Source organism: Athene noctua, chromosome 15, assembly GCF_965140245.1.
Source record: "Athene noctua chromosome 15, bAthNoc1.hap1.1, whole genome shotgun sequence".
Classification (NCBI taxonomy): Eukaryota; Metazoa; Chordata; class Aves; order Strigiformes; family Strigidae; genus Athene; species Athene noctua.
In genome coordinates, this window is record NC_134051.1 from 6,723,014 (window position 1) to 6,748,010 (window position 24,997).

A 24,997-nucleotide genomic window follows, 5' to 3' on the forward strand; every position below is an offset into this window, starting at 1 on the left:
AAGGCTGCCCGAGCAGGGTTTCACTTCGACCCTCCCCAAAAAGGCCTTGTTGTTCTAAGGACAGGGTGACCTGGAGACACCCAAAGCCTCCCAAATGGCTTAAAATAATGCTCATCTCCAAGAAATAAACTTGGACTCCAATCAATCGTAAAAAAAAAAAAAAAAAGAAAGAAAATCCCCGCCTGCAATAAAAAGAAGTGGCTTCAATACCTAACCCTCCCTCTGCCCCCAGCTCCTCTCCACACACGCAGACCCTGCCCCTTAAACCAGCCAAAAGCAGAGCGAAGCCTCCGGGGACGCGGTACCCGCCATCGATTTTTCATGGAAGGCGCCCAGAAAGGACGGTGATGGACTGCGGGGCCGCAACCCCCCGACCGCAGCAGCCGGCGCGGGGGAGCTGAGATGGATCCAAGGGTTGTTGCTTCGTCGCGGCTGTGGCTGTCGGAGCCGGGGCCGGGCTAGAGAAAGCAAGCGGAAGCCATCAAGGTGGAGGAGAGGAAGCGAGGAAGAAGAAGAAGGGCCGAAGGACTCGGGCGAAGCAGCCATTAGGAAAGTGCTGATGCAGAGGTTCACTTGTGTCTACGGGCAGAGTTGGAGTAGTTGCTGTTCACGGACAAAGGCGGTAGGAGGGAGTGGAGCTTTGTAGAAGCCGGAGCCTGGCTCACTGGGTGTCTGTGTTTCATTCCCTGTCAAAAGGCTGGGAGCTGGGGGAAAAAAGCAGGGAAGCGGTGAGCTGCAGCGCTCGCTCAGGATCAGATAGCAAGAAAACCAATAGCAGGGAGAAAAAAAAAAAAAAAAACCAACCCACATCAACCAACCAACCCACCCACCCTCCACGCTGAGGCTGAAACAGGCAGGTCCCTGCCAACTCCACAGCACGCAGCAAGCAGGGAAGAAGTCCACCCTCCCCGGGCAGGAGCGGAGTTGAGCCCGAAGGATATTTGATGACACTTTGGCAACGATGGGTCCCCCAGCATCTTCCAGAGCCCATTTGAGGGTGAAGGCTCTGAAAGCACAGAGGGAGTTTGAAGCTAAATTCACCTGAGTCTGGATCTCTTGGTCGCTGGGATTTATCTTTTTTTTTTTTTTTTTTTTTTTTTTCTCCAGGGGTTGGCAGGGGGAAACTGAACCAAGAAAAAAACGTGGGTTTTGTTTTTTTAATCGCCCTTTTTTTTTTTTATTTATTTTTTTTTCTTTTGGAAGAAGATTTTTTTTTTCCTGTGGTTGGAATGGAGGGGTTGGGGCTGTGCCTAAGAAGCAGCAGCCGAACGTCGGTCCTGGGAGAAACGCGAGTGGATCTGGGGTCCCCTGCCAGCTAACTCTCCAGGACCCGCAGCCCCACGGCCGGGGGGGCTGGATGCAGTGAGAGGTAAGTGACGGCTCCGGCGGCTGCCTGCCAGAGAGCCGGCGCGCTGGCTCCTCCGCTCCTCCAGCTCCGTCTTAAATCCCAAGTCAGAGGCAAAAACAGCAGTCTCATAGTGAGTCAATCACTTCCACCTCTTGCAGCCCTAATGGAGAAATAAGACGGGGAAGTTTCACAGAGGCAGCTGCGGCGGTGAAGTTCCCCCCCCTCACCCCCGTGCCCGTAATGCCAGGTTTTGGGGGGGCGGATTTTGCAAAGCTGACCACCGTCACCATGCCAGTGCCGTGGGCCCCCTCCCTCCGTGGCCAGCGGCGAGGGTTTGCTGCTGCCTTTCGGGGAGCGCCGGTGCCTCGCTGGGCTCCTGCTCGCCTCCGCTCGCTCCCGCTCGCTTCTGCTCGCTTCCCCCGGCCAGCTCGCTTTCTCGGCCAAAACTTTTGCACACTGGCTGGTTTTGGAAATGCCCACGCTGGGTTATGCCCCTGTGCTTGTGCACACATGTGTACGCACGTGCGTGTGCCATGCACACTCGTGTGACCCTCTTATTCCCGGCTGCCTGAACCTGCCTGGACCCGTGTGGAGGGCAAGCCTGGGGTGAGCCCAGGAGCTGCGAGGTGGCGGGGGGGTGTGTGCTTCGAAGGCGAACTGCAAAGCGCAGGGAAAAAAGCAAAGCAAGCCGACAACGACAGCAGCAGCATAATTGCATCACTGTAATAGTATCGGCGCTGAGCGCAAGCCAGGCTAGTAAAATTGTCCAGAAAATGAGCTGTACTAAAGTGCCTCCAGTTAGCAGCACCTGCATGCCTTCTCTGGGTGCTTGAGGCTATTTGTATTTTTAGAAGCCTCTCTTAATTATAGAGCAAAGAGTGTTAGAGGGAAAATGGTGTGTATTTAGCAGCATTCGTTCCCGGACAGTTTTGCAGTGAATATGAGCACAAAATCACCAAATAGGGGCTTTTCTCCCCCCTGCACTTGTGATTTTGAACCACCTGTTTTGCAGTGGTGTCGGCAAACGAGGGCTGGATTTTTTCTTTCCTGTTCTTAGAAAGTGTGGCGATGACTTTGCTTACATGCGAAAGGGATGGGAAGCGATCCTGTTGCCTTCCCACGGGCCCTCTCTGCGCCCCAAATTGACCCCAATTGCATAAGGGCTGTGAGACCTCCCTGCTGCCAGCCCAGGGGTAACACCGGTGGGGACAGGGGACTCGCGTGCCAGTGCCAGGTCTCCCGCAGGCACCAAAGAGCTGAGGATGTTTTACATCTCCCTGCGAAAAAAAAAAAACCAAACCAACAAACCCTGCAACAACTCATTTTGCTCTATAAAGCTCTTTCCCTTTGTCCCCTTCTCCGCCAAACTTTCCGGGGCCTTTTGTTCTGAACAGCAGGTGAAATTCCCTTTGTGTGAGCACAAAGCAATGAAACCACCAGAAAATAATGAAAACAAGACTAAAAAAAAAATTAAAAATTAAAAAATTCTTGCCTGCTCCTTTCAGGCCTGGAATAACAGCGAGCATTCCCATCCGTGCTGGATAGGCTTAATAAAACACCGGCTTTGCTGGGGAAGGCACCTTAAAGGCCACTTTATTTCTTGCTTCTGATCTATGACACACTTTGAAATCCTGTATCGCCTCTACTGTTCTTTACCCGAAAGAGCTGCTTTACCTATGAAGTGAAGGTGGATTTTTATTGAGCCCTGAAATGACCCCAAGGGACATGGCGAGTCCCCCGGGACCAGCTGGGGAGGGATGGCCGTGATCCCCCGGCCACGCAGCACGGTGCCGTGGTGCTCCGTGATGCTCCAGGCACGGCCACGGCTCACCATGGGTCCCCCCTCTCCCCGCTGCCTGGGGCCGCAGGGGTAGCTTTGCCAGTAGCGCCGTGAGAACCGTTCCCTGCTGCAGATAAACTTCGTTGGAGCTGTCGGGGGAACTGCACGGCGAGCATAAACCCGACATTTTCTCCCCAGGTGGTGTCAGGTTTTAGGGTGTAAATGCTCTTGAGAGACACGGGAGCCTCACCCAACTTCTGTGCGGGTAGAAAAGAGGACGGGTTGGCAGTTTTGAGGATGCCGTCTCTGGGAAGAACGGGAGCACCGTCACTGTGAGGGATTGCTGGAGGGACAGATCTGTCCCCCTCTCTCGTGGCCACTCGGGTGCGTGACACATGGTGTGGGCTCCTTATGTAAGCAGCGATGACAGCACCGTGCCCTGGCCGTGCCGTGCCATCCTGCTCCGCCACTGCCCGGCCCCATGTGTCCTTGGCCACCTCCCTTAGCCCCCATTTTGGGGTCTGCTCTGGGTGCAGGTTGTATCACCGCAGGGGGGACTGTAATCCTTCCCCACTGGCCGCAGGAACCAGGGTGGTGAATGGCTCCAAGCCCAGGGGTTTGCTTGTGGTTTTTGTTCATGGTTGCATCTTTCCCAGTGCTGGCTCCAGGGCCCCCAACACTGGGGAGGTGACACCTGGGCTCAAGCCCCTTTTTGTCTCTCTTGTGCCCCTTGGTTAAGGTCCAGCCCATTCTGGGTTCAACAGTGCAGGGTGAGGGCTGCTCTCCTGGATGAGAAGGGAGAAACCAGCCCAACCTGCGCCCATTCCTCGTGCTGCCAGCTCACTGCAGGAGCTGGGAATTGTCCTGCAGGTGTGGGGACACCAGCTGGTGAAGGACCTGTGTCCCTGTCCCAGATCGTGAGCCTGTCCCTTCATCCCCCCCTGAAGGCCCCTGGGTGCTCCAGTGCCCGCTCATCTGGCTGCCCTGCACCCGGTGTGCCCAAAATGGAGGAAAGGAGAGAAAAAATGAGCATTAAGGGGCTCAGAGAGCCCCTGTGCCCCGGGGAGCGGAGCACGGTGAGCGCCTCACTGCTCCAGCCCCACTCCAGATTCTGAGTTGGGGTGAGAGGGAGAAAGGTGGGAGTGAGGTGGCTGGGGAGGTCCCAGTGCTGCTCCCCACAGCTCTGGGTGACTGTGGTCCTGTCACCTCACTGGGACATGCCCCTCTGTCACCGTTCCTAGCTCTTTCCTATCTTGTTCCCTAGTTTTATCTCAGTCCTTCAGTCCTGGCTCAATCCTTTGGTCCCAGCTCGATCCTGGTTCCCAGCTCACTCCCTCGTTCCCAGCTTGCAGCGAGGCAGGACTGCCGGTGGGCGATGGTTTTTTGCAAAGCTCTTTCAGATTCCCCCGTTGGACTTTTGAAGCATCTGGTATCACTATCTCAGCGTCATTATGAATTAATTAACATTAATTCCCTGTTCTGGTATCTCCTATTGCTGGGAGCCTTAGCCTAGGCTTTCCCCCCCCCCAGCCCCAAACAGAAACGGTCAATTCCAGACTACGCCTGGCAGAAAGCCAGAGAGAAGGCACGTGGTTGGGGGGGCCGTGGGGGACCCCATTCTAGTCCCCATCCTGCACCGTGGCAGGGGATGCTGCCAGGCCCCTGCCAGTCCGCTAACCAGGGGAGGGCTCAGCCCTGGGGGAGCCCCGGTGCTGCCAGCCCTGCCTGCCCCCTCGCCGTGCTGCCGGCACAGGGCACAGCGGCTTCGCGGATGGGTGGTGCCGGCTGTGCCGTCCCTCACCTCTGCTTCCCCAAGGACTGTCCCGCAGCCAAAGGATCTCCCCTTTAGCTCTGGGAAGCCCTGACCCTGCTCTGGAGGCACCAGGGGTGCTCTCCACAGAGATCCTAATGCCAAGGCTGCTGTTCCCAGGAATGTTGATCCCAAGGAGGCTGACCCCAGGAAGCTGTTGCCAGGGATGCTGACCCCCTAGAGATGCTGGGACAGGGATGAAGCCATAGCAGGTGGATGCAGGCTGGGAAAAAGGCTGGAATCCTTTGCCCTGGCTGCATTCATCCTGCTCTGTGAGTCACCCCCCGAGAGACACAACCCAGGAGTCACAACCTGGCCACCCGGCTCTGTCCCTGCACTCTCACTTGCGCAGGTGAGCCCCAGTGAAGTTGTGGCTGAGGGCTGCAGAAGGACTCGGTGGGATGTGGGTGCAGCACCCACCGCCTCCCAGCCCCATCCCACCCCGTTGTCTGCCTCACTCCCTGCCCCACAGCAGCACAACGCCTCTGCACATTTATGTCCCCCCACTGCAGCCTCCTGCCACCACCATGTGCCCCATGGCAGGGCCACAACAACCCCCAGGGTCACCCCAAGCCCCCCTGCACCCCTTGCAGTGTAGGCTGAGTCGGTGGGGGTCCCTCCCATGCTTCGTGAGCCCCAGGGCTGAGGCGAGGGGGAGGGTGGCAGCCCCTGGGCGGGTTGGGGTATAACCCCGGTGTCCTACATCCCCGGAGCCCGGCTCGGGCTTACGTAACGGCCGTGCTGCAGTCTGCTCTGCTCAGCCGCCAGTGCCACCGGCAGAGCTGCAGCGCGGAGCCCATCTCCCTGGATATTTGCTTTTTGGGGAGAGGGGGGAGGGAGGGGGACACTTGCGGGGCAGGCGAGGCCCAGGGGGTGGCCAGGACCTGGAGGGGGTGGTTGGCAAGGCTGGTTAGGTACAAGGGTTGGGGTGTCTGCGCCCCAGCCCCATCTGTCCCCAGCCCCATCTGCACAGTGACCTTGGGAGCTGGATTCCCCCCTGGATGGCAGCACCCCCTGGAAGGAGAGGCTGGGGAGGGGGAGAGCAGAGCAAGCCCTGCTCTGGTCCTAAGCATGGGGTCAGGTTAGAGACCCTGCTGGCATCCCCTGCCAACCACGCTCCCATCTCTACCCTCCTCAGAGAGCATAGCCCCACTGTGCAGATGGGGAAACTGAGGCAGGAGGCTGTGACCTCCTGTGGGGAGGAGGTACCAGGGTCCTTTTGGATGGGGAGGAGGAGATGGGACATTACCAGCCCCTCAGATACACCGAGGCTGGGGATGCAACTCTGGAGCTTGCTGCATGTGCCACAACCTGGTGACACAGAACAGGGGGGGACTGCAGGCTGGCTGCAGCACTCTTTCTGCCCCAAGATCAAGTCCCCAGGGAGTCACAGGTGCGGGAGCAGGGACCCTGGGGGAGACATCTCCCTGCCAGGTCGTGCCGAGGCTGTGGTGTGGAGGGGGCTGGTTCATCACTGTGCAGGACAGCTGCCATATCTTGGGGTACACCTGGGAGCTGCTCTGGTGCCAGCAGCCACTGGGAGCCCAAGGGCTGTGGGTGCGCTCGAGGTGCTGGTAGCAGCCCCAAGGCTCAGGGTGGTACTTGCTGAGGGTCCCCCACCAGCTGAAATGTCACTGCAGCTCCTCTGTGGCATGACTCTGCTCTAGCACGGCTCGTGGAGCAGGAGGAGGGCACAAGCCAGCCTGAGGGTCAGACGGTGCTGCAGGGACCTGGCAGGTCTCTGTCCTACCCCAAGGGTGGCGAGGTCACCCAGTGCCACCAGCAGCTGGGCTGTGCCTCTCTGTTGCCTCATGGCCAGCATCGAGGTGGCCTCAGTGAGGGCAGATGCCACCACCCGTGGGTGCCACCTGCCCACAGGGACACCTGGCAGGGCAGCATGGGCATCACCGCAACGCTGCAGGAAAACAAAGTATGATCCCACTGCGGAAAACATGGCGTTACCCACCGGTGGGAGCCAGGACTCCTCGTGAGTCCCCAGGACCTCCACATTCCCTCTCCCCCTTTGCCCCTTGTTCCCAGGCTCAGCTGTCACTGCTCGGTGGGATGGAGCCCAGCTGCCTCCCGCCATGCTGCTGAGCCCGCTGCCCTCCCGGGCACCCCGGCCAGTCCCGGTGCCCGCGGTGCCCAGCACAGGGACCCCATGCCCCAAAGCTGGGGGAATCCAAGGACGCCAGTGAGCTCATCCCTCCTGCCCAGGCTGGGAAAATCATTGCATTGTGCTCTCTGTGAGAGGCTCAAAGGCCTTTGGTTCCCTTTTAGGACATGGCTGGAAAGGAGCCACCAAGGCAAATGCCAGGAAAAATAAACCTTCAGTAGCGCCTACTTTCTTTGTGAGTTTGGAGGGATACAAATGCAGATCCTTCATCTTGGGGACCCCTTCAGGGAACCCCCAGTGTGTGGGCTGCAGGGATAAACCTTCCCCAAAGCTGGGCAGCCAGTGCTGGATCAGGCCCTTCTTTTCTGAAATGCCAAATTGGGCCCTGCCGGGTGATTCAGATGTTTGGGAAAGGGGGGGTCAGGTTCTGCTCTGGGTTGTGCTGCCCCTCATCTCTGCAGCAGTGCAGGGAGCCCTGGCAACACCAACCCTCGCAGGGAGCCAGAACACCCAGCGTGGTGGGTCCCGCTCCCCAGCCTTGGATACCCCAGGGCCAGGTCTGGCAGCATGGTTCTCAGCTGGGCTGAGAACACCCTCCAACTCATTACACACAGGGGCCAGCTAATCTCCATCTGACAGCGAGTCATCCTTCCTACTGTGCTGAAGGCTGTAATGACAATGTACTTAAAGGGGCTGATGAATTAAGTGCATCTTATAAATACATCAGATATTAAAATTCCCGTATAATTACAGTGCAATGGATTATGTGTGGTGCTGAAGGGGAAGCAACTCAGCGAAGCAAAGGTATTACAGTTATAGGGGAGAGCCAGTGAAGCGTAATTACACACAACTCTGCTCTAATGGTGGTGTAAAGTGAGGGGCTGGTTTGGAGGTGCAGCAGGGGTGATGCTGAGCGGCACAGGGGCTCTGCCAGCGCTGAGGGCTTGTCCGGGGTGCTCCAAGGGTTAAGGAAAGTGAGTGGGACTTGAAGGGCTCCGTGGTGGGGACAGAGGGAGACGGCTTTGCTCTGCTTCATTCCTTCTCCGGGGAGGGAAGCACCCTTCTGCCCGTGGGCTGGCTCTGGGCAGCCAGATCCAGGGGCTTTGTCCATTGCTCGCTCCAGCATCCTGCTGCTCTCAGAGCTCCAGTGTGCACATGCACGGTGTGCTCGTGTGTGATACAGCTGTCAGCACTTGAGCAGATCAAAGATGAGAGTATCTGATCCCCTTCCCTTCCCTTCCCTTCCCTTCCCTTCCCTTCCCTTCCCTTCCCTTCCCTTCCCTTCCCTTCCCCTTTCCCCCTTCCTTTCTCTCCATCTTTTTCTATTTTCCTTTTACTTATTTTTCTCTTTTTTCTTTCCCTTTCCCTTTTCCCTTTTCTCTTTTCCCTTTTCCCTTTTCCCTCCCTCTCAGGGTCAGTGTTCCCAGGCCCCCAGGCAGCTGCAGGTGTGTGAGGTCCAGGCAGAGGCTGCCATGTCACCCTGCACCCTGAACAGGACATCCAGTAGCTCACATCTTTGCTCCTCCATATTTTCCAGCGTCACTGGGGTGTCCTTGGTGCTTTGAGCTCTCCCCCCAACCCCGGTGAGGGGGTGACACCTGCACAGAGCCTTGGGATGAGAGTGTCCCCAGCATGATTCAGCTGTGGGGCTGCTGGAGCAAAGGCTCTTCTCTAACGAGATGGTGCTGTTTTTCCCATTAATTATATGGAAGGGTGCCATCATCAGACAATTAAGTAGTGTTGTCCCAGGCTCTAATAAGAGCGTGGAGAAAGCAGGGTGTGGGATGCCGTGCGATGGCACGTGTGTGGGCACAGGGCTACATTGAGGCACCTGCATGCAGGCACCAGCCGAAACCCTGCGACACTGACCCGTCCCAGCACCACCTGCAGCTCTGCCTTCTCCTCCTCCTCCTTCTCCTCCTCCTCCTCCTCTCCCAAAAGGCCAAGAGTCCCACAGGACTGCCATGACCATTGCATCCCCAGCCACAGACCACCCTTGGCGTGGAGACAGGGCCACGTGACACCTGCCATCGCTTTTGCAATGGTGCTTGTTCACTAATTAGCAAAATCTGGCAATCCACACCATTCTCCCAGTCATTAATTATTATTAATTGTTTGTTATGCAAATAAAGTTGAAGAGTGCAATGCTGTAGGCAACACAGATGAAAACAGTCCTGGCTCCAGGCTGTTTATGTAATGGTGGGTGACTGGGCATTGCAGGAGTTCCCAGGGCCCTATAATGTCCACACACTGTCCCTGCACGTCGGCATCCCCTGTGATCTGGGGACGCATTGATGGCATCGATGGCATCAATGGCGATGGGCGCTGCAGGACTGGTGCTGGAGGGAGCTGCAGGGGTGTAAAGATGTGGGATGTAATGGGGAAAATGGTGCTTTTTAGGGTCCAGGAGGATGAGGGTGATGGAGGGGCCCAAGGGTGGAGGAGAATTATGTCAGTGATGGGTGGCTGAGGAGGGTGCTGCTGGCATAGGCAGGAATGGGTGATTGCTGGGGTGGGGGTTGTGGGTGCTGAGGGGGTCCTGTCCCACACCTTTCCCTGCGGCCTGTCCCCAAGGGCGGTGTCTGTGGAGAAGCCAGGGTGTTTCACACTGAACGATGCCCTTCCAGTAAGTGGCAGTTTCCTGCCTCCATCCTCCCAGCTGGAGGGTGGTTGGGGCCAGGACCCAGGTGTGAGTCCCCCCTGCCCCACTGTCTGTCCGCCAATGGCTCCAGGACCTTATTTTGGTGCTCCCCACCCTCCCATTCCGCTCCACCTGGGGCTCTCTGCCCCATCCAGGGCTCCCGTCCCCTTGTGTGCCTCCAAATTCACCATCGACTCCAAATGCATCGACTCCAAGTGCACGCATCACATCCCCGTGTCATGGAGAGATAACGTCGGCAGCACCGTGCCACAGGGACACAGGCTGGCAGTGGTGGGGCCCTACCTGAGCAATTGGAAAGGGAACTGAGAAAAAATGGAAATTAAAGAGCGGAAAGAATTAATAAGAATCCTGCTTCAACCACAATGGCTTTGTTTCAGGAGAGCTGATATCACATGCCCGCTAATGCCATTCATCAGGGGCTTTCGGAAAGCAGTGGGGTTTTGGCGATGCTCAGGCGTGTTTTCAGTGCGCTGCGGCTGCGAGTGTGCTGTAGAGCCATGCTCGGTTCCTGCCCAGCCAGCAACATCCCCCTGCACCCGCCCGCTGTCCCCAGCTGAGTTCTGCAGCATGAGGCGGCCATCATCGTAAAGCAGCATCCCAGCAGAGTGGAGTTTTGGGGTGAGAAATGGTTTTTTTGCAAAGCAATACCTCTCCTGCTGGGCATTGCTGCGGGGCTGTGCCCTGAAATTCCGAACCGCCTTGGCTAAGCTCCCTCTGCTTAGGAGATCATCCTATAGTGGCTGTATAGTGCACCCCAATCTCACTGAGCACAACACAACCTGCATGCTTATAACAATCTTCTGCCATACACAAAGTGACACATGGGTTGCCTGTACAGCCCTCTCCAGCCCCCGGTGTTGTTTGCTTTTTTTCGCTTACTATATCCGCAGTTATCACCCCACAAGCCTCATTCAGAGAAACCCTATATTTCCTCCAACCCAGGGGACTTGCCCTTTAGGGGAACATTTTAGCAGGCACTCAAAGCCAGGATGGGAGAGGAGCGGAGCTTTGCACAAGCTGTGCTCAGAGCTGCGACTGATGTCCCACAAATGCTGTCCATGGGGAGTTTGGCCTTTTTTCTTCCTTCTCTGCTGCAGGAATGAGCTCTTGCTGCCGGGGTTATCTCCATCCTCCAGCTTGCTGCACGCTCTGCTAGTTCACCATCCCCCTGAGGGCTGGGGCTCGACCCTGGCTGGGCAGCCCGTGCTCCCACAGAGGAGGACAATGTCTTTATTTTCCCACCGCCAATAGTGAATTTGGAGATAAGATCTGGAGGAATACTGGGGACTCGAGGAGGTTCCTCGCTTGCTGCCGCAGCTGCCTGGGCACTCGTATGTGCTCACAGCCCCATCCCGAGCCTGAGCCCGAGCCCGGGCCGGCAGCTGCCTGCAGGGCTGGAGCCAGATGCCGGTTTCTAATAAAGCTCAGCTCCCGCCGTGAGCAGTGCTCATCCTCGCCCACTCCAGATGATAACGGCGGGGATGCCGCTGCTGGACGGACCTCGTGGTAAACATGAAATGCAGCTGAAGGTGAAAGGGCCAGGCTTCAGCTCCGCACCTGTGTGCTGGCCCCACTTTGCCAAAAGAAGGATGCTCTAAGGAGCTAAAAAAACCTCTTGCCCAAGACCTGGCCCCCATGGGGGGGAATATGGGGGCTGCAGGGGGCCGGAGGCAGCAGGCGGAGGGCCAGGGTGCTGTGTGGAACACAGCAGGAAGGAAGCGCTCGGCGAGGACACAGCCAGCACTGCGTGCACGTCCTTACATATGTGCTATTTTCAGCTTGACGGGGAGCAGGCCAAGTTCTCCAACAGATTGAGTTTGGAGCTGAAATCCTCCTCTCCTCCTCTCCGCTGCCCAGCACCCACTGCCTGCAGGGACAGGGAGTCCAAGTGTGCCCAGAGCACCTCACTCTGCCCCGTTCAGGCTCTGTTCCCACCAGGGAGATGCACACACGTTCCCAGCGCTGCTGCTCCCCAAACCTCACCTCGTAGCCAGGTCACAGATGCTGACCCTGCTCAGGGGGGCAGCAGCTCCAGGCTCTCCCCTTCCCACTTCGGGGTGGTCCAGACATGGCACCAGCATCCTCCCAAAGCCATTCCCACTACAACAGGGACCTGCAGCATCACCTGCCTTTGGCTTCACACACTCTACTTGCTTTTTCGCTGAGCAGAAAATATCCCTCCTTCCTCCTCTGCCCAAATCCCCCCCTGCTGCCACCTCCCCTCTCCCCCACCACTGCGACCTCTCCAGAAGTGCATCTGCTTTTGCAGCCTTGTCCTCACCCTGCTTGAAATGCAGGAAAGAAATCCATGTGCAACTTACTGTCTCGGCACCCTGTAATCATTTTGTCAGCCGAAAAGCACTTTTGTCAAACCCCCACAGGCAAACTGGGAGAGGATGGATTGGGGAGAGGCACCTGACACCACTCTGTGCTTTTCTTCCCCCCCTTTTTTCATCCTGGGTTTTGCTTTGCGGGTGGGACGAGCATTGGGTTTGTCTCTCTTTCCCTCTCTGGATGCTTCAGTGACTGTCCAGAGTGAGTAAAAGGAATAAGGAAAATGTTACAGGAGAGCAGTGATGTTGGAGAAAATGCAGTGCTGGTGGCTGGATTTGTTCCACAAAGTGCAATTATGCAATGGGAGGAGAAAGCTGTTTGGCTGGGAAGGGATTTCCAGCAGGAACTAATGTAGCCCCAGGTTCGGACATCTGAGATGGCCCCGAGAGCAGCCCCAGCCCCTTTTGGGTGCTGGAGGGCATTAAATGGCTCCTTCTGTCTCACACATGAGATGCTTCGGGGGGGTCTTTACAGCAAGAGGTTAATGTCATCGGTTTGCTCCATCCTGAAAGCAAACAAACCAGGTGGCAGCGACTGCCCTGCCCAAAGCTGGGAGCGGTTCCTTTCTCCAGGGCCAAGTCCCCAAACAAGATGTGGCCCCCCTCGATGCCGGCTCTCCCTCTCCAGCTCCAGGCAGGCGTGTGTGTGTGTGTGTGTGTGTGTGTGTGTGTGTGTCCCTTTCTCAGCCCCTTCAGCATCCCCGATGGGTGTCTGGGGTCACAGCAGTGGGTGACACCAGTCCTTGTCATCCGGGAAAAGCGTCAAGGGTATCTCTTAGAGTCAGCAGTTCGTATGGACAGACTCTGCTTTACCTCAGCCGAGGGTTCCCAGGGACAGGCAAATGGGGTCGGGGGGGGACAACCTCTTACTCCAGTGATAGGGACCTCTGATTTGGGCACCCCTGCACCGCAAACTGGGAGCATGGCTCTCCCCTCCCTGCTTTCTTTTCAGCTGGCATTTGCCCGAGCTTTGGGGCAAGCTGCCTTTGCCAGCCTGCGTCATGCGAGCACCACGGGGAGTTCGCACCGAGCCGATCCGTTCTCCCCAACCTTTCTGCTAATGAGGGAGCAAATGCCCGGGATGGCTGCAGCGCTGGAAGGTCAGAGCCGCTGCAGCCCGACGGCCCCGCGGCTCTGCCTGTGGTCCCATCCTCCTCACGCCTTTGCCATGTCCTTAGTCATGTTTTGGGCTGCGAAGAGGGGCTGAGAACAAAGTGCTCCGCGGAAATCTTGTGTCCAGGTTGGTACTGTTGGCTGGAAAAAATCATAGCTATAAAGCAGGGCACTCGCCGAGCCTTGCTTAACGAACAGACAGTTGTTAACTCTGCGTGAAGTGTTTGCAGGTCTCGAACGCAATTAAAAAAAAAAAAAACCCACTTGCAAATTCTGCTTGTCTAATTAGGGTATCAGGAGAGACTCATCCATCCTTACGTGTCTGGTGTGTCCTCATCTGCACACGTGAAATTCGGGCCATCAAACACTCGGAGCCGCCGTCGCAGCAAGGCACTCCTGTCCGGAGACAGGTCTTTAAATCACTCCCGAGCGCTGGGAAAATTGCAGACAGCTCGAGAACAGAAAATGAAAAGATGAAGCATTGTTCCTGGAGCTTTTGCCCTGAATTATTTGCTCAGTTTTAGTCATAAGTTACACACAAGCAAAACTGAATTGGCTTGGAAAACCAGTCTGGTGGCTGCTGCGGAACGGTGCCTGGTCCCCAGCTCCTCCGGCAGCCGTTGGGGATGGAAATCAGTGTGCTCCGGGAAGATGGGTTGGGAGAAGAGGGGGGAAAATAAACCCTCTTTAATCTATTTCAGTGAAGCATTCAGATGCAGGAGCTGGAATTGAAGCTTTTCATTTATTTTTCTGGAGGTGGAGGGGAAAGCAGTGGTGGGGATGATCCTGTTCTGTCTCCTCTCCACTGACCCTATCACTTCCATGGGCTAATACCTGACAGGCATCAGCAGGGCAAACTCTGAGCTATTTTCCCTGCCTTATTCTAGGCCAGTTTGACTAAATCTAGCTTGTTTAGGATGAATCACTCTAGCACTGCTGGTTGTGACCTGCTGGCCACTGTGCTTGCTGAGCCTCTGCAATTCCCCTTTTATTGGTAAAAATGAGAAGTTGTCTTTTTTCTGGGATCACAGATTGAAAATAATGATTGCCTTAAACACAGGCTATTTCACAGCTTGCTGGCACTTTTGGGGATGGGATTGCAGGGTGCCGGTGACACCAGGAGCCAGGCTGGTGCTGTGTTGGCATGGTCCAACAGGCACCTTAATTTAATTCTCCTTAAATTAACTCTCCTTAATTTTAACTCTCCTCCTTCTCACCTTTAGCTTTTTGAATGAAGCAGAGTGGATGAGGTCTTGCCGCAAACAAAGCACTGTGTATTGCACACCCTGCCAGGGCTCTGGGGCGGTTCGATGTGCTGCTCACAGAATGGTGATGGGTGGGCTGGATCCCGCTCAGCTGAGCTGTGGTGGATCCCGTTTCCTTTTGTGCCTGATTCTTTGGGGACATAGGGAGCGTGAGGAGCTGTTTGCACCAAGCACCCATAGCTGCACCCATCTCCCTGGATTTATTAGTTTCTCTTTTCTGCTTTTTCTCCTGTTTCCTTTCCATGGGGTTATTTATAGCTGGGCCAACTCTGCTGCCCATTCTCCTCTCCCTCCCACCTCCCCAGGTGCTGCCTTGAGGAGGCAGGTAGCTTATTCCCAGCAAAGGATGCTGTCAGAGCTTTGCCCAAGGGCACAGGTATAAAACTTGCTGCAGGAACAATTTGCTACAGGAATTATGCTGAACTAGCCAAATTGGGCAGTTTCAGGGCAGCAACTGGGACTGCACTGATACGATCTCCCCATCTTGCTTCCAGCTTGATCCCACAACCCAAAAAGTGTTTCTCAAGGAAAATCTAAACTGCTGATCTTTCACCCTCTGCACTGGACTGGGACCTGATTTTGGCATTTCTGGCAATAGCAAAACATCATTCCCCCCCCCCCGCCCCAGCTCCTCCGCTATGTGATTCCCATGAGAGCCCTGAGCAGTTTGCTGATGCCAAGCTGCATCCCCTGAGACCACAGAGAGTCTGGGCGTGTGGGGCAGGACAGCAGGAAGGCTCTGGGAGCCCGGAGAGTGGCTCCGCATCTGCCTGGCTGTTGGCAGAAGGCAGCAACCTTTCCCCCAAATTGAAAACATGCTTTTAGGGTAAAAAACCAAACCCAAACCCAACAAAAAAAATCAGTAGCTGGAATGTCATCTGTGTCTGCAGCATTGCACAGCGGGGACAAGCCGCCAGAGCAGGCTGCTGTGCACAGAGCCCCCGAAGCACCTATGCTGGGTAGCTGAAAGAGGTGGCATGAGCCTTCCTCCCCCTCAGAGAGGAATGTCCTGTTTCTCTTGGGAACAACATATCTCCTTGGCATCTCTCTCTTTGGAAGCTTTGATTTCTTTTCCAGCTGTGGCTCTCCAGCTTCAGCAGCATGTCTTGGATATTTTTTTCTCCCCGTGGTCCCCCTCCCGTTGATCCCAGGGGGAAAGCTGGTTGGAAATCTCTCTGGCAGCCCTGGCTGGAGGGGATGGAAGGCTGAGGGCAGTGGATTGCCAGTTCATTTATTTTCCTCGATGGGGCTTCAAAAAGTGATGGGCTGATGGGTTTGGAGTCTCAGGGGGGCAATTTCCCTGGCAGCATCCAAGTTGTGTCACCTCTCTGCTTGGCTCTGTGACGACAGTGTTGATTTGAATTCTTCCAACTTAAGACTGATTTAAATGATGGTGAAGTTGGGGGGTGGCGTGTGGGAGTAGAGCACTGAGCGCTATTCTTTTTCGGTTGTCATATGCCTTCATAAAGACTTCTGCCTTGGGGATTTGCATAGATCCGTGGTCCAGATTGTGCTACAAAACCCACCGGTGGTCTGCAAAACTATGGCAACGGCTTCTGTGCTGGCTCCTGAATCACACAAAGCTGGGAAGTTTAGGTGTGTTTGCAAGTCTTCATGCCATGACCACTCGTCTTTGGTTAAGGGGCTGCAGGCAGGGCTCAGAGGGCAGCGGGGACCCCCCCTCTCTGCTCCTGGCCCACAGCATTCCCCCTTCTCAGCAGCCCCATCCCCTGGGAGGTGTCTGATTGCATTCTTTCCATTCTATTATTCTATTCTATTCTATTCTATTCTATTCTATTCTATTCTATTCTATTCTATTCTATTCTGTTCTGTTCTGTTCTATTCTATTCTATTCTATTCTATTCTATTCTATTCTATTCTGTTCTGTTCTATTCTATTCTATTCTATTCTATTCTATTCTATTCTATTCTATTCTATTCTATCCTGTCCTCCGCCAGCACATGCTGCTTTACTGAGCACTCCCAGCCTTGCGCTTGAGACCACTCTAATTTGATGGCGAGGTGGTGAGATCAAGGAAAAAAACCTGTTCTCAATACTTTTGTGAAAAATAGGTGTTTGGGTAATGACCTCATGGAGAGGCAGAGTGAGCTGGTCTCCTACTGGCAAAACCGCAGGAGGCGAAGGAGGGGGATCGTGCAAATGTCCCAGTCACAGGGAAAGCTTAATTCAGTGGTTGTAATTGCTGAGGACACGCACATCTGTAGGAAAGCAGGCTCCCTTCCTCGCACTGCTCCCAGAAGGGCTTGTTTGTTTAATTTTATCTCGCAGAGAAAATTATAAAAAGAAAAAAAAAAAAAAACCACACCACCCTGTGGTTTTGCTCAGCTGCAGCACAAAAACGCCCCAGCAGAGCCTGGAGAGCGTCGGGGAGCGAAACCCTCGCCTGAGCCCAGGTATTTCCATCGGGGGAGAGGGGCAGCGGAGGGGCCGTGCGGCAGCCGGCAGCCCCAGTGCTCTGCCGGGACCCCGGTGCCTGCCTGCACGGGGCTGGGATGGAGCTGGTTGCAGGAACTACCAGATTTGGAGAAATCCGGCCATCGCACTCGCTGCTCTGCTCTCCCTCCTTCCACCTTGTGCTGATGGAAACCCCGTTGCCTAGAGCAGCTGTATCCGTAAAAGAGGGAGATATTTGCCCTTTGAGAGGCAGGAGGAGGATGGGGATCTCACTGGGGACCCTGGCATGGCAGCCCAGCTTGCCTGGGTGCCAGCAATGCACTTTCTGACCTAGCAGAGTGGGCAAGATTGTATTTTGGGGCAAAAAGTTTAGATCTTTGGGATGGCTGATGCTTTGCAAGCTGCCATCTAAACCCTGTCACAGTCATGGCTGGTCAGGGCTGGTGTGGCTGGATAACGTGGAAGCGTTTGTGTTCTGGTTTCAGCTCATTTTCTTCAGTGTCATTAGTTTAAATTTCCAAGGGAGCCCGGGCTTGGCATCAGACGCTGACATCCTTTAATTTAGCAAATGTAAAAATGGGATCTTTTCCAACCGGAGTGATTAGAAACGTCCCGCTCCGTTCCCCAGCCGCGGTGTCGGGTGCTGGCCAGGCCGTCGCCCTGTGCTGTCAGTCGCCCCTCTTCCCCCACTGGCGTGACTGCAGCTGAGACCTCCCACACTCGTCACACGGGTGTGACAGCCCGTCATCACCATCTCTGCCCGCTGCTCAGTGCTGCCAGGAGCTGCCGATGGTCCTGGCTGGCAAAGAGCAAGAGGGGAGCTTGCCAGGATGAGGGATGGAGCCGTGCCCCCCATGACACCCCCCTCAGCACCCGTTGAAATCCCATCCCCAGCAGTAACACCCCAGTGCCCTGAAAAGGCCCTTCTCCACCTCCAGGTTTGCGTATAATGGCGTGTGTCCCCCCTAAGCTGCTTAATGAGGGTTAAGAGGCTAACGGGCTTATTACCAACAATTATTTCCACAGCCCTGCAGGTGTCCCTGAAAACGGCGGGGCCCCCGCGCCCGCCCGGGAGCATCCTGCCAGTATTGCTGCCAGCCAGCCTGGGGTGTCACGAGATTGTTGGAGCTCAGCTGGCTGCCTGAGTCAAACCGGTGCCTGTTTTCAGCATGTTTTTACACTCTGTTACAACGATCCAGGCTGTGGTTTTGGTAGGGGAGTGTGTGTGTGTGGGGTGGCATCCCTATGGATACCTCCTCCCGCCCCCCCTCCCCCCCCCCCGCCCTGGTCCCTCTGGCTCTGCCTCCAGAGCCGCTCTGCAGCATCCTTGGGCGGTCGCCTGGAGACGGCCGCGACGGGTTGCCACAGCGACAGAGCCTTCACTCAGCATCCCTCCAACTCCACCGGCTTGGCCGAAGTTGGGCGAGAGAAAAATATCCCGGGGAGGGGACACCAGCCCCTCCCAGGGAGGCAAGCGCAGGCTGGGGAAAATGAGGCACAGGTGGGTGGAGATGGAGGCACCTGTGAGGTGATGGAGAGGGTTTTGGAAGATGTTTGTGGGTGTAACGGGGCTAAAAGTGGTGGAAACAGGACTGGTGGAGGGCAGGGGGTACCCTCAGTCTCTGGGGGGGTCAGTGTGTTGTGGAGGCAGGTGCTGGTGCAGCATCTCTGCACGAGTCGTCCCGGCTGGTTGATAGTCACCATGGCAATGTCGGCCACATGCGGGCTGTCATCTGCACTGACATCCAGCGCGTGCTGCAATGGGCTGGAGGGGTGTGCGCACCCCAGGGGGGATCAGTCACCCAGAGCCCAGCCAAAAACCTGGGCTCCCCCACACAAGGCAGGGGGGACTGGCCGCAATGTCACCAGGGTCCCTCAGGGATGGGGTCCCATGGGGTCACGGTGGTGGCATGGGCTGGCCCCTGGCCCTGGGGACCCGCCGTGGTGAGGCAGAGGAGGGTGAAGCCCTTTGGGGTGACACTGGCTGCAGTGCCCCCCACCAGCCCCACCATGGAGGGCTCCCCCCACTGCCCCAAGCCTATACTTACAGATGATGTCCATGGAGGGAGAGGAGAGGTTACCTAACTTCGGTGTTTGGAAAATTATTTCTGCTGCCTCATCGGCTTTATATACACCTTGAACTTGGGCTGGGCCAGGCTGGGGGGAAGGAGATGACATGGTTTGCAGACAGTCCCCATGCTCGGGCCCATCCAGCCTCTGTGCCTCAGTTTCCCCTTTTCTACTGACAAAATCCCTGCTGCACCCTACTGCCGTGCTAAGAGGAGGGCTCCTTGCTGCTGGTGTGAGCACTGATGGGACCAGCAAATGGTTTTCACCTCCAACAAAAAAAGAAGGTGATTTTTCTTCCTCCTTTGGGAAAGACCTGAGGTGCTTTTTGGGTCATGGCCATCATTAAATGATAAGTTCATAAAACCAAGGTCCTGCCTGCGGGCACTGACCACCTTGACCTAATCTGGTGTCACATCCCCCCAGTTTGAATTTTTTGTATACTTCTGGCATGTCCTAAAAATCCCCGGGTTGGGGCCTTGTGGTGCTGTAGCAGCTGCGTTTTCTCAGCAGTGCCCTGGCGGTGGGTGCTCGCCCTGTTCCCCCTACTCCTCACGGCACCATCACAGCCCTCCCGACCATCCCTCACCATCGGCACAGCCGAGCCAGGGGATGGCAGGATGCTGGCGAGTCCCGAGCATCGCTGGCGACCACTGCAGGAGGTCAGGGGCTGGTGGGGGGGCTGGAGCAGTGTCCCCCCTGGTCACGTACACTTGCATTTACACCGCTTGCACAGCTATGTCCCCGCGGGGACGTTGGAGGGCGGCTGGGGCCGTGTCGATAGGAGTGTGCAGGGTGCACACAGCCAAGGGCAGTGGGGGTGGCGTTGTGTAATTCTCTGTGTAGGTCTTCACCGGGAGCATGTCGCCGTCGGTCACCCTCCCCAGTGCCACCAGACCTGGCCACTGCTCCAGCCGCAGGGCACCTTGGATCTGTCCCCCTCCCCGTTGCCACCTAGCCGTGCTGGGATGCTGCGTGACGTCTGGTTTTACACCTCCAAGGGATGCTGGCGGGCAGGACCGGGACCCCAGGGGTTAGGTAGGCTGTTGTGGCTGGCAGCAATGTGCCACCACCTTTGCCCCCCCAAAATCTTCCCTTGACAGAATTTTGGTTTTGCTTGTTAGAGAAATGGTGCCCTGCTTCTTGTTAACCCACGTGTGCACGCACAGTGGTGCCTGGGCTTGCCACCCCGGGCTTTGCACTCACCTTGTTTATTGTAGGGTTGCCCAGAAACAGACATAAAGGCTGTTTTTATAGGGCTGGTCGGAAAAAAAAAAAAAAAAAAAAAAGGGATTCCTGACTTCTACTTCATTGCTTTTGTGATCCTGCAGTGTGTGCCTGGGTGAGCCACTCATCAGTGGCCGGGGCCGTGCAAAGGAGCAGAGGAGGGAACACATGGGGTGTGTGCCGAACGTCACTGGTTTAAAAATGTCTTTTGAAATGCCCAGGTCTCTCTCTGCAGGGTCTGCACCTGTCGGGCCCCTTACCAAAGCGATGCACAGCAGCGCCCGAGCCTGGGGCACAGAAATACTGAGAAAGGAGTTATTTTAGGGACTCCTACATCTGCCCAGTGGGTACTTTGGTGGCCACCTCTGTTTAAGCAGGGCTTGCCAAATGAAGTGGGTACCCCCAGAAGTGACAGTGGGGTGACCCCAGGAGGTCACTTCCAGCTTGTGGGGTCCCAGCACTGGTGGATGTCGACACCAGGCAGAGATCTGACTTCTGGCTGTCAGGGGACCCGGGGTTGGTACCCGTGGACAGGGAATGAGGGAGAATTAATTGAGTTGCTGATCCCTGACAGCAAGAGGGGATAGAGAGCAGCAAGCCCCTGTGGTGTTATGCAGTGTCTGTGCTAAATCTTCACCGCAGCAGATAAAGATGGTCCCCAAAATACCCTGCCCTGCCTTTGCCACCCTTGGAGCTACTTGAGTTTGGGGTCATGTCTGCAGTCTGGGGGTGTCCAGCTCTGCAGTGACATCAGGGCAGGGTGGAAAGGCCAGAAACCCTGGCCAGAAACCCAGTATCCTCTGGGAAGGTCTCTAACCAGGTTCAACTTGAGGAATAAGAGCATTGAAGGGAGCTTTCGCAGGATTTAAAAGACACTGAAACTTGAACTGGTGTGAGCAGAGCCATGAGCTGGAGGAAAACTAGTAGTAATAAAGCTGTGCAGAGGCCTCTTTTGTCCTGAAGATGTCGGGCAACATCATGTGTGTGCCAGGGGAGTTTGTCACCCCCAACAGAACAGGAGGGGGATTTTTCTTCCTCCTCTGGGAAATGCTTGAAGTTGGGTTTTGGGTCATGACCATCACTAAACGGCAAGTTCAAAGAACCAAGGTCTTGCCTTGGACCACTGACTGACTTGCCCCCATCTAGCAGCTCATCCTCCAGGTTAGAAACTGTTGCATCCTTCTGGCCAGTCCTTCACATCCCCAAAATATCTGAAATCCCCTTCGAAGTGCTTGTCTTCCAGCCCCCCAACACCACTAAGGCATCTTGGGCTTCTTACACTGCCATGATCGCTGTTTCCCTCCCTACCCCTTAGAAATGCCACCGAAGGTGGATGTCCCCCTCTCTGGCAGTGGCTCCCCACAGCTCCAGCCGAGGTGCCAGCTCCTGTACATGTAGGGAAGAAGAGAGGCTGTAATCTGAGCTCAGGAGCAATTAGCCAGGACGGCCGCGTGCTGCTCGGCAAAGTCCCCCCCGCCAGCTCGCTCTCTCGGCCGCCGGCATCGAGCTCAGCATCTGTGGCTCTCGCTGTGATCGGGGGTAAGTAGAGCCAGGAGGGTGGCTCTGCCAGAGCATGGCATGTCCTTCCTCCTCATCTCCTTCTTTCTGGGGTTAAAAGTCAAGTTTAGGGCTCTGCCAACAACTTAACCCATGGTGATGCCAAAGGGTGACTGAAAAAACAGCTGCTTCAGGGGTGGAAATGACAACTGTACCCTGGCATGGCTAAGGAATCAGGAAAATTGCCCATGATAGCGGATATGGGTTGTATTTTTCACTAAGAGTTGAGCAATTGCTGATGTTTGGATGGAGCAGGAATAACCGTGGGTTTATAGCCCTGAAAAGAGTGGAGGATGCTGATGAACAGTTGATGGATCAGCCTTGCTTATATCCCATTCTCCCCTTGCTGAAAAGGACCCGTGCATCCCAAGCTGGCTCTCGTGCTCATCCCGCTCCTCTCCGTGCCGATTCCTAGCCGAAATACCGTCGTGGGGAGAGCGACAATGAGAGCCTCGGCGGTGCTGAGGCGCTCGTCGTAGCTCTCCCTGCAGCTCACGGCTCCATCGGCTCTGGCTGGCAGCCCCATCGCTCCCAACCTGCCGCACGTCGCGCCTTCAGGATAAACATTTCCCGGGTGCGGGCTCTGCCCACACACGCGATTTCCCTTGAGCAGGAGACGCGGCTCTTGGAGGGGGTTTGCATTGGGTGAGAGCGGAGTGGGAAAACCCATTTTGGGAGCAATGGGATTTGGGAAAGGGACGCTGATGGGAGCTGGGCAAGAGGGAGGTGCAGGATTAGTCCTGCCGTGGGTAAGCTGGGGCTGAACGGGTTCCACATCCATCCTCTTCTGCCTCTAACTCTAAGATGTGAGCAGAAATCGCTCCATGAGAAGGGTCTTAAAATAATTCAGGCCTGTGATACCCCAGGGATGCTGCCGAGCACTGCCCTGGTGCTACCTGCAGCATGGGAGCCCCTTGGTGCTGCAGCTCTCAGCTCATCTGGCTGGTAATCGTATTCAGTTGAAGACATTTGCCCTTTCTATGCTCCTTTTCCTTTTCTGTCCACGGTGCTTTTTAGGAGCTGAGTGATCCCCCCTTGGTGGGGGCCAGATCTGGGGCAGCATTGTTGCCTTCCCTCCGAGCCTCTTGGCATGTGCTGGCTGGGAACACGCCATTCCCGATGGAAACCTGCATCCCTACAGAGGCCCTGGCAATGGCACAATGGAGTCACGGGGCAGGCAGGAGCGTGGCCGGCTGATTTCAGCTCTGCCTTCATCTGCCCACAGCCCCATCGCTGGCATTTGTCCCTGGGATGGTTTGGGGCTGGGGCTGGTCCCTGGCATGTATCCAGATTTGGGAGCATGCCAGAGGGATCAGGGCCATGTGATGGAGGGGAGTGCACAGGGCGGGTGCAGGAACACCCCAAGGTCACCCATCCCAAAACACCCTCTGACCCACGTGGTCCATGGATGGGGCTTTTTGGGAGGGAGGCACCCATTGCAGCCCAGGCAGGGAGGGGGACTCACCTGGGGACTTGCACATCCCACCGGCACCCCAGCCAGGCCAAAAGATATTTCAACTCAAAGCCCCAAACACCTCCCAGCCATAAGTCCCACCCAGGGGGCTCAACTTCACTCCAAACACCCCCCTGACTCCGCAGCCAGCTCCCTTCCTCCACCCAGCACCAGACATCTCCATCCCTGGTGCCACAGCCCCACCAGCTCTGGGAGGCTTCCGGGACACCCCTGGTCACAGTGGCAGGACATGGGGAGAGGGGACGGGCTATTGCCGCTGCAGAGCCTTAATTCCCGGGACCATGGGGCTGCTGGGAGCAGATCTCTGACGTCCTGTGGGACAAATCCTGCAAGGAGCAGGGTCCGGGGCACCAGCATACTGGGAAACCTCCCCTCCCCCTCGCTAAATCCCTTCCCCGGCGCAGGACAGTAGGTTACGGGACTCAACCAGAGGTTGGATTTAAGGAGATTACAATTTCTCCCCCAGGATAATCTAGAAATTCAATTAAAACTCTCTGTCTCTCGCCTGGGCTGCAGCAGGGCCACGGGGCACCCTGCGCCCCGCAGCCATGGCTGGGGAGTTCTGGGGAGACCCCCCAGGGCACGCACCAGGTAAGGGCTGACCCCCTCTTTCTGGGGTCCAGCCAGACCTTCTCTGCCTGGGGGGATGGCTGGGGCTCTGCCCCTTCCCAGGGCGATTTGCTGGGGTATTAACACCCGTCCTCTAAGCCGGGGCAGCTGGGACTGGCTGGGGGGGGCCGCGGGGGGCCGCGGGGAAGGGGCTGCAGGTACCCTGGAGGTTTGGGTATAGGTGTCATAGGGACGGGGCAGCCTGGTTACATCCCCTGGGGTTTTGGGGTATCCTTCAGCAGCCCTCAGTGGGGATTGACCCTGCCAAGGCCTTCACCTGCCTCCTTGCCCTCATCCTTACCCCCAGCCATGTCCTGCTGTCTGGCCATATGAATGCGAGCGGACAGAAAAACAGCTCAGGGATTTCAGGACCTGGTGAGGCGTCAGGGATGGCTGCGAGTTGGGACTGTGGGTGCTGTGATGTTTCCTGACCCCTCTGATGTTGTGCTGCAGCTGGGCAGGGGGGGAACATCACCTAGGAGCAGCAGGGGGGCAGCAGGGGTGGACGTACAGCCCCGGGGTCCTCACACCATGGCGTGTGGGTGCTGGAACAGGGCTGGGTGCTGGGGCAGCTGACCGGGATGCTTGGTCCCCCCATCATGCTATGGAGTTGGGGACCAACCATATGCTCAGTGCAGCCTCTGAAGGGATCTTTCCCAGGATCTCAGCTGATCCAGGGCACATTTAGCAGGAGTTTTAGGGTGCTTAAGCACAAGTCCATCACTCCACAAACGCCACCTGGCCCCAGTGGTGCTGAATGCTGCACGTGGCCCCTTTTCTCCTCCCATGCCTGCGGTGGCATCTGCACGTGGCTCAGGGGGATGGGGATGAGCCAGTGCCTCTTCAGGCATCCCATCACCTCCGGTCTCCCCCTCCAGAGCCTTCCTTTTCCCCTGTGCCTCAGTTTCCCTCCTGCATATGTCATCAAGGCTCGCAGACATCAATGTCTCAGCTGATCCCTGGCACTAATGGGGTGCATGCAAGTCCAGGGAATGGGTGCATGCCTGCAGCTGCTTTCTACTTGTGTCCCTACCAAAATGGAGAAGATTTTTCTCATTAGGGATGGACTGTGGTGGGACCCTCTTGCCTGTCATCCCTGGTAGCAGAAGGGAAGCAGGGGGTCATTTATTCTCCCGATTTGTCAGGGACTGGCCTGCCCTGTGTCAATTCTTAATTTATTGGAAGTGCCCAAAGATGGGGTGTTGGAGGAGGGAATTATTC

General features: G+C 56.3%; 1 protein-coding gene across 2 annotated transcripts in view; it reads left to right on the forward strand.

Annotated features, from left to right (window-relative positions):
- The first annotated feature begins 247 nt into the window (after positions 1 to 247).
- LOC141966723 (ATP-sensitive inward rectifier potassium channel 12) overlaps positions 248 to 24,997 on the forward strand; it is a 39,551-nt gene continuing 14,801 nt past the window's right edge. Inside the window, exon 1 of one of the 2 annotated variants that reach the window (XM_074919757.1) lies at positions 248 to 1,369. The gene's annotated coding sequence lies outside the window, so the exon portion shown is untranslated. Of the gene's footprint in view, positions 1,370 to 23,661; positions 23,759 to 24,997 lie in introns of those variants that run through there. The other variant, XM_074919756.1, reaches the window with a different exon arrangement.